Genomic DNA, 11,327 nt, shown 5'->3' with positions numbered 1-11,327 from the left:
GGCGAAGGACAAAAAATAAAGACCAATAATTTGAGGCACAAAAATTAAAAACCGGTGCCTTTGAAGGCCAATCGTGCAAATGACCCATTAGACAACAGTATCGTATTTTTTGGGCTAAGAGGATCCAGCTTTCCTTAACCTCTGTTTAGTATCATTGGGCTTTTTATATTCAGGTTGTGAGCTGGATTTCAATTTTCCTACTATATAGGTTTTTTTTTTTTGCGCGGATTGCCCTTCATTTGGGGTGGTCTTTAATTTTTGTCCTTCAAATTGGTGGTCTTTAAGTTTTGCCCCTCGCCTAACACCCCGAGATTGTGGATTCGAACCCCAGTTCAGTTAAAAAAAATAAAATCACAAGGCAGAATTTTCGCGAGGCAAAATTTTGCAAATTTGCCATGCAAATTCTGCCTATTTGGGCCTTAAGGCATAATTTTCATGGGCACAGGCAAAATTTCTGCCCATGAAATTTCTGAAGGGCAAAATTTAAAGACCACCATTTTGAGGGGTAAAAATTAAAGACCACTCCCAACGAAGGGTAATCCTGCAAATTTCCCATATAGGTTCGTCGATTTGGGAAGAAATTGACGAATAGCTCTTTTAGTACCACTAATTAAGTTTAATGATGATTTTAAATTTTCTTAGTGTTTAATCACCCTTTAATGTGAAAAATATTTGAACAGAATACCTTCATCTAAAACACAAAATAATCCAATATAGTATGTCGAAATTCGAAGCTTTTACAAGTAAAACTTTATCACATATGCTGTAATTTAAAGTTTTAGTTGGATGAAACTCCAATATAAATTTGAAAATTTTAAAAGGTGAACTCTAAACATGTAATTTGAACCTTTATCACACTTAGAGAGGTGTAACTAGTAACCATTGCGCGATATGATCAAATAGTATCATTTTCCCTATATGTTTTTAGTTTCAATAAAAAATAGAACACCTTCAAGGAAAAATAAACATCAACAGGGAAGAAATTGATTATAGGAGAGTAGACTACAACTGCTTATTGTGGGGCAAATAATTATCTAAACCACATAACACAACTAAAAGCCTGTTTGGATGGGCTTATGCCTATAAGCTGTTTACAGTTTATAAGTTAAAAAAAATAAGTTGGGTAGTTTAACTTTTTTTTTTTGGCTTATAAGTTGTGCTTTAGATAAGTTAAGTTAAATGAGTTCAATTATTTTTTTTGAGCTTATTTTAAACATAGAATAACTTTAAGCTGGTCAGCCAAACACTCAAAAAAAACTGAAAATAGCTTATAACCATCTTATAAGTTAATCCAAACGGGTTCTAAGTTATGGTTGAGATTATTACCCTCTAGTAGTCTAGTGTGCTCATCATCACTTAAGCCAATCCAAACGGGCTCTAAGTCATGATTGAGGTTATTACCCTCTAGTAGTCTAGTGTGCTCATCATCACTTATTGCCTTTTAATTTTGTCTTTTCAGAAAAGCTAAGGTCTATATAAGATCAATAAGTGGGCCAGCTAAATCAACAATAATTAAGGATAGTAAAAACAAAAAGGTTATAGGAAGGATTGAAAGAATAAAAGGAAATGGCTACACGTGTATATATAGCAGTGAAAAGAAATTTGCATAGTCACGTTTTGTTCACCGACAATAATTCATGTGCTATTTCATCCATTCATTTGTTACTCGAATAGTCGAATTTTGCAAGATAACTTGTACAAGTTGATTTGTCATTGTTAGTGGCCGTTTAGTAAGTAGATAAAATTATTTCAGAATTATAATTTTGGAATTAATTTATCTTATTTTTTGAGATTAATTTATTCTATTTAAGAGATGAGATAAAATAATTTCAGGATTAATGGGATAAGATGCGATATTTCATCTTTAAGTTTGGAATACATTTTATACTTTATTTGGTATAAAATGTAAATTTATGTCAGAATAAATTTATACCTTCTACTAAACATGATATAAAATTAATCTGATAATTAGTGTTGAAATATCCCAACTAATACTGTGTACCAAACGACCCCTTAAGCTTTCATGAAGTGCTTTGTGATTTTCTTTGCGGTGAATTGTGCACCTCAATTAAATATTTGCACCTCATCACGGTTAGCTATATATGTCACCCTATTAATTAGTTATCTATATTAAGTCATAGTATTATTTGATGTAAATAATTGCCGGGTACGAATTTACCACCTTATGACGTCATTGAACTGACCGCAAAAGTTAAAATTACAAATAAGAAAAAGTTTTCATTACTCTGATCTCTCGGTGCAAAAAATTGGTTCTTCTTTACAGCAATTCAAAATCTTATAAAATTTAATGTTGTAGGTCATTATTACTCTAAATCATGCCTTGATGATTTAAAGATTGGGAATATTAAGTTATATGTACTTTTTAGTTTGTACATCGCTTAAGTTCTAGGACAAAAAAATAGATTTTTGTTCTTCTATCCAAAAAATCTTATTTGATTTATTTAAATGCTGATTTTTAAAATGTGAACAATGGCACGAGGACGACGTAAGACAAACAAAATCTCTTTTAGGAAAGTAGAGACAATTTTAAAGGTTGAAACAGAGAGAAATAAACAATCAATAGCTAGATTTAAAGAACTTAAAAATAATACTTCCTCGCTCCGTGCCAAAAAAATATCCATGTTAGCATCTAAGGTTTGGCCTGAATGCAGTCATAATTATTCTGAAATTTAATCGAAACAAAATTTACATTTTCAATAACTTATATAAAAATATTGAAATCATTTTTGTGGAAATAAAAATGCCACGTGCACAAACTTTGTAGCGCCGATACTTACTAGTTACTACTTCCAGAATTAGTCACCATGTCTACCTTCTGCCTCTTCTGGATATACAAAGTTACTATCTGGATAAAATGCATTAGTCTTTGATAGGAAGGATAATTTATTGTTGTCAACATTATTACGAAACTCAGTGACGGTAAAACGTATTCACGCCTGATAATTATATCAATTCAATAGATGAATGATATGAGTTTGGACATAAACCTTCAACTGATATATAATTTGCTATGGAGTGTTAGATGTTTTATATCATTCAAGTTCAAATCTTAAAAATAGAAAAACCTCTAGAAAGTTTTTGCTCCTCTAACGGATCATGTGTTGCGCGAATCTAAATTAATAACCGGACAAGTAAGCGTTAGATATCAATTGAATATAGGAAATAAAAAAATCACACTGCAAGTCGCTGAAGGTACCTTACATGTTTTCCCTCCATGGCCTTTGGCAATTGGCTTGATACACTTTTCTGTTTGTTAGTTACGGTCCATTCGATATATATTATAATATATATTTACTAGAAAAAAAGGAGAAAAGGAGAAAACGACACTAAATTGAGCATGTACCACACAAATTTTTACTACTTATTAGAAGCACGAGTTGGGGTACTTTTTCGTCGTCCGTAGATGGGTCCATAAAAAAAAAAAAATTTGGGCCCCATATTAAACAGGCCCTAAAAAAAACAAAAATTATGGATCTCATATATATTAAATAACAATTAATATTTAAAAAAAATTGTGGTTCCTATATTAAATATCAATCAGTATTATAAAAAAAAAATGGAACCCACCACATCCAAACTCAAGTGAAAAAAAAGTGGACCCCATATTAACAAAGTCAAGCAATATTAAAAAAAAGTGAATCTCATATTAAAAAAAAACAATGTTAAAAAAAAAATTGTGGGCCCATATTAAACATCAACCAGTATTAAAAAAAAAAAAAAAAAAAAAGTGAAACCCACCACATCCAAAAAAAAAAATTGTGAACCCCATATATATTAAACAACAACTAATATTTTTTTTAAAAAATATGGGCCCCATATTAAACACCAACCAGTATTAAAAAAAAAAAAGTGAAACCCACCACATCCAAAAAGAAAATTGTGAACCCCAAATATATTAAACAACAACTAATATTTTAAAAAAAATTATGAGCCCCATATTAAACACCAACCAGTCTTTAAAAAAAAAAAAAAGTGGAACTCATATTAACAAAATCAAGCAATATTAAAAAAAAATGAATCCCATATTAAAAAAATAAACAATGTTAAAAACAATTGTGGGACCCATATTAAACACCAACCAGTATTAAAAAAAAAAAAAAAAAAAGTGAAACCCACCACATCCAAACTCACGGGAAAAAAAAAGTGAACCCCATATTAACAGAATCAGGCAAAAAAAATTATGGACCCCATATATATTAAACAACAACTAATATTAAAAAAAAATATGGGCCCCATATTAAACACCAACCAGTATTAAAAAAAAAAAAAAGTGGAACCCACCACATCCAAACTCATATGAAAAAAAAGTGGACCCCATATTAACAAAATCAAGCAATATTAAAAAAAAAAGTGAATCCCATATTAAAAAAATAAACAATGTTAAAAAAAACTTTTGGGCCCCATATTAAACAGACCCATAAAAAAACATTGTGGACCACATATATATTAAACAATAACTAATATTTAAAAAAAAATTGTGGGCCCCATATTAAACACCAACCAGTATTAAAAAAAGAAAAATGGAACCCACCACATCCAAACTCACAGGAAAAAAAAGTGGACCTCATATTAACAAAATCAAGCAATAATAAAAAAAAAGTAAATCTCATATTAAAAAAACAAACAATATAAAAAAAAATTGTGGGCCCATATTAAACACCAATCACTATTAAAAAAAAAAAAAGTGAAACCCACCACATCCAAAAACAAAATTGTAAAAAATAAAATTGTGGACCCATATATATTAAACAACAACTAATATTAAAAAAAATATGGGCCCCATATTAAACACCAACCAGTATTAAAAAAAACAAAAGTGGAACCCACCACATCCAAACTCACAGGAAAAAAAGTGGACCCCATATTAACAAAATCAAGCAATATTAAAAAAAAAAGTGAATCACATATTAAAAAAATAAACAATGTTAAAAAAAAATTTTGGGCCCCATATTAAACAGGCCCATAAAAAAACATTGTGGACCACATATACATTAAACAATAACTAATATTTAAAAAAAAATTGTGGGCCCCATATTAAACACCAACCAGTATTAAAAAAAAAATGGAACCCACCACATCCAAAATCACAGGAAAAAAAAAGTGGACCCCATATTAACAAAATCAAGCAATAATAAAAAAAAAAGTGAATCCCATATTAAAAAAACAAACAATATAAAAAAAAAATTGTGGGCCCATATTAAACACCAATCAGTATTAAAAAAAAAAAAAAAAGTGAAACCCACCACATCCAAAAACAAAATTGTAAAAAATAAAATTGTGGACCCCATATATATTAAACAACAACTAATATTTTAAAAAAAATTATGGGCCCCATATTAAACACCAACCAGTATTAAAAAAAAAAAAAAGGTGGAACGCACCACATCCAAACTCACGGGAAAAAAAAAGTGGACCCCATATTAACAAAATCAAGCAATATTAAAAAAAAAGTGAATCGCATATTAAAAAAATAAATAATGTTAAAAAAAAATTGTGGGCCTATATTAAACACCAACCAGTATTAAAAAAAAAAAAAAAAAAAGTGGAACCCACCACATCCAAACTCACGCAAAAAAAAGTAGATCCCATATTAATAGAATCAGGCAAAAAAAATCTTGGGCCCCATATATATTAAACAATAACTAATATTAAAAATAATTGTGGGCCCCATATTAAACACTAGCAGTATTAAAAAAAAAAAAGTGAAACCCACCACATCCAAACTCACGGGAAAAAAATAATTGAAACCCATATTAACAAAATCAAGCAATAATAAAAAAAAAAAAGTGAATCCCATATTAAAAAAACAAACAATGTTAAAAAAAAAATTATGGGCCTCATATTAAATACCAACCAGTATTAAAAAAAAAGTGGGACCACTACATCTAAACTCACGAGAAAAAAAAAGTGGACGCCATATTAACATAATGAAGCAATATTAAAAAAAAAAAAAAAAGTGAATCCCATATTAATAAAACAAACAATTTTAAAAAAACAAATGCTTAGAAAATCAAACAATTAAATTAATAATGATGAACTCATTGCCACATGCGTATCAACCCATTAGTGGGAGCAAATGAAATTATTGTAGAGGAACATACTTAAAATACTTATATATTAAAATAAGATAGAATTTAAATACTTTTTCATTTTTTCCTTACTCTAATAAATGTGAAAAGAGATTAATGTCATAAAATAAAAAATAATATTAAATGGAGATCAAATAATTAATAAGCTAAATTAGTGAAATTATAATTCTAATTGACGTTTCCTTAAAAAATCATGTAAAAAACAATATGACAAGTAAAATGAGTTAAACAAAAAATATTTACTAAAAATTAAAAAATAGAAATTCTTCATGGCCCCATATTAAACATCAACCAATATTAAAAAAAAAAAAAAAAAAAAGGAAAAAAGTGAAACCCGCCACATCCAAACTCACGGGAAAAAAAAAGTGGACTCCATATTAACAAAATCAAGCAATATTAATAAAAAAAAATTAATCCCATATTAAAAAACAAACAATGTTAAAAAAAAAGTCTTAGAAAATCAAACAATTAAATCAATAATGATGGACTCATTGCCACATGCGTATCAACCCATTAGTAGGAGCAAATGAAATTATTGTACAACAACATACTTAAAATACTTATATATTAAAATAAGATAGAATTTAATTACTTTTTCATTTTTTCCTTACTCTAATAAATGTGAAAAGAGATTAATATCAAATGGAGATCAAATAATTAATAAGTTAAATTAGTCAAATTATAATTCTAATTCACGTTTCCTTAAAAAACTATGCAAAAGACAACATGACAAGTAAAATGAGTTAAACCGAGAATATTTACCAAAAATTAAAAAATAGCATTTCTTCGTTTAAATAGAAAGTTAATTTCTACTTTGTTTCGTTTCAAACATGTAAAATTAATTTAATAATTTGAATTAGAATTATCCAAATCAAAATTTTATAAAAAAATAATAAGTATTTTACACTTTTAAATTAATCGAATTAAAATTGAAAGTGTCAACTGATGCTTAAATATTGCTATTATTTTATCTCAAACAGAGGAAAATAGTTTTCTTTTAAACAAGTCTTCTGTTTTAAAAAGTATTAATAAATTTTCGTAGCAAACACGAATAAAATAGAGTTTTAGATACGGAGCATAAACTGCAATGTTATATTAATCGTATTTTGAACATAGTATATATATATATATATATATATATATATATATATATATATATATATATATATATATATATATATATATATATATATATATATATTATCACTATCTAAATACAACTACATATACATAGATACACTATAATACGAAGTGTTGGGCCCGTGCACAGCACGGGCATAAGCCATCTAGTACAATATATATAAGTGTCATGGGGTACGAACACAACTTTCAATAGTTGTCACATGAGCTCCACAATTTGTACACGTAATGAATGCTTGTATCCTAAGCTATATAACTTGTACACTTTATCCAACTATTTTTATATTCCGCGTAGACATATGTCATAGTACTTAATATTTATTTCCTTCTCATGTATAGACGTATGCATGTAAATTTTAATTATACGTAGACATATGCAGTTCAATTTTAATTCTCTTACACAAATTTATTTTCTCTGTGCACTTTTACTTATTCACTTTTGACTTTTCACATTCTTGCTGAATATTTATTCTCTTCTCATGTATACATGTACGCACTCCAATTTTAATTTTCCGACACATGTTTATTTCCCCCGTGTACTTTTACTTGTGCACTTTTGACTTTTCATGTTATTTAAGAATTAATAAATGAAGTACTCCCTCCATCCCATATTAGTTGGTCACATTACTTGACTTTTCATGTTCTTTAAGAATTAATAAATGAAGTATTTCCTTCGTCCCATATTACTTAGCCACATTACTATACTTAACTTTTCACATTCTTTAAGAATTAATAGAAATGAAGTACTCCCTTCGTCCCATATTACCTGGCCTCATTACTAAAAATATATATTTTTCTATTATATATAAGCGTGGAAGAGGGATGAACACCGCTCCTCCAGCTTGTACCACGAGCTTCACAAATTGTACACGCAATGAATGCTTGTACCATAAGCTATATAACTTGTACAATTTATCCAACTATTTTTATATCCCACGTAGACATATGTCATAGTACTTAATATTTATTCTCTTCTCATGTATAGATATACGCACTTCAAATTTAATACTCCGACACATTTATTTCCTCCGTGCACTTTTACTTGTTCACTTTTGACTTTTCATGTTCTAGCTGAATATTTATTCTCTTTTCATGTATAGACATATGCAGTTCAATTTTAATTCTCCTACACAAATTTATTTCCTCCGTGCACTTTAATTTGTTCACTTTTGACTTTTCACATTCTTTAAGAATTAATGAATCCCACGTGGATATATGCCATAGTACTGAATATTTATTCTCTTTTCTATTGACGAACACCTCTCCTCCAGCTTGTACCATGAGCTTCACAAATTGTACAAGCAATGAATGCTTGTGCCATAAGCTATATAATTTATACATTTCATCCAATTATTTTTATATCTCACGTAGGCATATGTCATATTACTTAATATTTATTCTCTTCTCACGTATAAACGTATGTACTTCAATTTTAATTCTCCGACACATTTATTTCCTCCGTGCACTTTTACTTGTTCACTTTTGACTTTTCGTGTTCTTGCTGAATATTTATTCTCTTCTCATGTATAGACATGTGCAGTTCAATTTTAATTCTCCTACATAAATTTATTTCCTCCATGCACTTTAATTTGTTCACTTTTGTAATACTGAATATTTATTCTCTTCTCATGTATACACGTATGTACTTCAACTTTAATTCTCCGACACATATTTATTTCCTCCGTGCACTTTTGACTTTTCACGTTTTTGCTGAATATTTATTCTCTTATCATGCATATATCCATAACTTTTGGTACAAATTTGCATTGCTATTGTTCGTTCTCTTTTCACGTTTAAAGTATTGAGGAAGAAAACAGGGATAAAAGTCACTCCCTCTTATCACGTTCTTTAAGAATTAATAAATGAAGTATATATTTTATCATAATATCCATATTTATTGGTGTATAGTCTCAATAGCCTTAGAAAATGATTTAAAAATAAGTAATTAATGTAAAGAGTAAAATAAGACGAAAATTCCTTTCTCTTCATATGTTAACTTAGACAATTACTTTTATCTCCGTTTTCCTTCTTTGTCAATACTTTACTTATTTTACTCTCCTTTACATTCTCTGATTATTGTTCCTTTACATTTGTAAAACGTATTACTTTATATTTTCATTTCGGAATTAAAATTTGGTGATTTACGATATAACATTATCTTTCTAATTTTGATTTCTTTGTAACAGTTCTTTTTATCTATAATTGTTAATATAAAAAATTATAATATAACTAATTTACCCCTTATTAACATATTTTTTAATTAATTTAATAAAAATATTTTATGAGCTTTGCTTTTAAAAAAAATCAATATATACAACAATGATTGTTATGTTTGGATCTGAACAGTTAATTGATTGAGATGGATATCAACTTGTCGGTATACATATAAGATATTAAACAATTTAAAAGGAAAAATCTAAAATCAAAATATTAATTTTCCCTCACATTCGGGCCACATTTTCGGCCCGTGCATCGCACGGGCATATATGACTAGTAATGAGTCTAAACACGCAAGTGACACTAAATTGAGCATGTACCACACAAATTAGTGAGCGGCGGAGCCAGGATCTCTGCTAAGGAGTTCAAAATATGAAAAAGTAAACACACAAAGAAGTTAACTGAGGTTCAACATTTACTTGATATAAAAAAAAAAAATTAATCATGTATAAATAGTATAATTTTTCATAATTTTTCACCGAAGGAGTTTGGATGAACCCCTCAGCCCTTCTTGGTCTCCGCCCCTGTAAACACCCCTTTCTATTTTTACTAGATGACTTATGCCCGTGCTGCGCACGGGCCCAACACTTTGGATTATAGTGTATCTATATGTATGTAATTATGTTTGGATAGTGATTATATATATTTTTATATTGATAATAAACATACATAAGTTTGTACTGTTTTTTGGATATATATATATATATATATATATATACACACTATGTTCAAAACACGATTAATATAACATTATAGTTTGTGCTCCGTATCTAAAACTTTATTATATTTGTGTTTGCTATGAATACAAAGTCGGCAAAAATTTATTAATACTTTTTAAAAGAGAGGACTTGTTTAAAAGGAAACTATTTTCCTCTCTTTGAGATAAGATAATAGCAATATTTAAGCATCAGTTGATACTTTCAATTTTAATTCGATTAATTTAAAAGTGTAAAATACTTATTATTTTTTTATCAAATTTTGATTTGGATAATTCTAATTCAAATTGTTAAATTAATTTTACATGTTTAAAACAAAACAAAGTAGAAATTGATTTTCTATTTAAACGAAGAAATACTATTTAGTTTAACTCATTTTACTTGTCATGTTGTCTTTTACATGATTTTTTAAGGAAACGTGAATTAGAATTATAATTTGACTAATTTACCTTATTCATTATTTGATCTCTATTTGATATTAATCTCTTTTCACATTTATTAGAGTAAGAATAAAAATGAAAAAGTAATTAAATTTTATCTTATTTTAAAATATAAATATTTTAAGTATACATATTTTAGTAAACATAACAAATAAATGACATGGCGGAATAGCAAATACAACAATTAAATATCTAGATTAGATCTCAGGCTAATATAAGAAAAGAAAGGAAATTGTATGTATTTGCCTACTTATCCTTTTGAAGAAAAGCAATAATATGGAGTCCATATTTTTTGCTGTGTAATAATTTTATTTGCTTCACTAATGGGTTGATATGCATGTGACAATGAATCCACTATTATTGACTTGATGGGGATACTTTGGGAATTACATGAATATTGTTTGATTTTTTAAGATATGGGGTGCACGTTTTTTTTTTTTTTTTTGACATTGCATGTTTTTTTTAATATGGGGTCTACTTTTTTTGTCATGAGTTTGGAGAGGGTGGGATCCTTTTTTTTTTTTAAAATATTGCTTGACGTTTTTAGTATGAGATCCACCTTATTTGTTTTTTTTTTAAGAGTGACTGACGAAGAAGCATGGGTAAACCGATGTTTCTATATAGTACAAAAATAGAAATATAATAAAGTATTTCTATCTTCTTTTTAGAAGAGTTGGTAATATAAAGTATAAAATATCATTTTT

Source organism: Lycium barbarum, chromosome 6, assembly GCF_019175385.1.
Source record: "Lycium barbarum isolate Lr01 chromosome 6, ASM1917538v2, whole genome shotgun sequence".
NCBI classification, from domain to species: Eukaryota; Viridiplantae; Streptophyta; class Magnoliopsida; order Solanales; family Solanaceae; genus Lycium; species Lycium barbarum.
Note: the sequence above shows the minus strand (reverse complement) of the source record.